Below are 1,568 nucleotides of genomic sequence, written 5' to 3' on the forward strand. Positions count from 1 at the left end.
ACTGGAGAGAATGGGACAGTAACACTGGAGAGAATGTGGGACTGTAACACTGGAGATTATGTGAGACAGTAACACTGGAGAGAGTGTGGGACAGTAACACTGGAGAGAGTGTGGGACAGTAACACTGGAGAGAGTGTGTGACAGTAACACTGGAGAGAGTGTGAGACAGAAACGCTGGAGAGTATGTGAGACAGTAACACTGGTGAGTGTTTGGACAGTAACACTGGAGAGAGTGTGGGACAGTAACACAGGAGAGAGTGTGGGACAGTAACACTGGAGAGAGTGTGAGAGAGTAACACTGGAGAGAGTGTGAGACAATAACGCTGGAGAGAGTGTGGGACAGTAACACTGGAGAGAGTGTGGGACAGTAACACTGGAGAGAGTGTGGGACAGTAACACTGGAGAGATTGTGTGACAGTAACGCTGGAGAGATTGTGGGACAGTAACACTGCAGATAGTGTGGGACAGTAACACTGGAGAGAGTGTGGGACAGTAATACTGGAGAGTGTGGGACAGTAACACTGGAGAGAGTGTTGGACACAACACTGGAGAGAGTGTGAGACAGTAACACTGGAGAGAGTGTGGGACAGTAACACTGGAGAGAGTATGGGACAGTAACACTGGAGAGAGTGTGGGACAGTAACACTGGAGAGAGTGTGTGACGGTAACACTGGAGAGAGTGTGGGACAGTAACACTGGAGAGAGTGGGACAGTAAAACTGGAGAGAGTGTGGTACAGGAACACTGGAGAGAGTGGGACAGTAACACTGGAGAGAATGTGGGACAGTAACACTGGAGAGAGAGGGACAGTAACACTGGAGAGATTGTGGGACAGTAACACTGGAGAGATGGTGGGACAGTAAAGCTGGAGAAATTATGGGACAGTAACACTGGAGAGTGTGGGACAGTAACACTGGAGAGAGTGTGGGACAGTAACACTGGAGAGAGTGTGGGACAGTAACACTGGAGAGAGTGTGGGACAGTAACACTGGAGAGAGTGTGAGACAGTAACGCTGGAGAGTATGTGAGACAGTAACACTGGAGAGTGTTTGGACAGTAACAATGGAGAGAGTGTGGTACAGTAACACTGAAGAGAGTGTCGGACAGTAACACTGGAGAGATTGTGAGACAGAAACACTGGAGAGAGTGTGAGACAGTAACGCTGGAGAGAGTGTGGGACAGTAACACTGGAGAGAGTGTGGGACAGTAACACTGGAGAGAGTGTGGGACAGTAACACTGGAGAGTGTGGGACATTAACACTGGAGAGAATGTGGGACAGTAACACTGGTGAGAGTGTGGGACAGTAACACTGGAGAGAGTGTGGGACAGTAACACTGGAGAGTGTGGGACAGTAACACTGGATAGAGTGTGGGACTGTAACACTGGAGAGTGTGGGACAGTAACACTGGAGAGTGTGTGAAGTAACACTGGAGAGAGTGTGGGACAGTAACACTGAAGCGAGTGTGCGACAGTAACGCTGGAGAAAGTGTGAGACAGTAACACTGGAGAGAGTGTGAGACAGTAACACTGGAAAGAGTGTGGGACAGATACACTGGTGAGAGTGTGGG

Source organism: Cetorhinus maximus, chromosome 17 (genome assembly GCF_964194155.1).
Source record: "Cetorhinus maximus chromosome 17, sCetMax3.hap1.1, whole genome shotgun sequence".
Classification (NCBI taxonomy): Eukaryota; Metazoa; Chordata; class Chondrichthyes; order Lamniformes; family Cetorhinidae; genus Cetorhinus; species Cetorhinus maximus.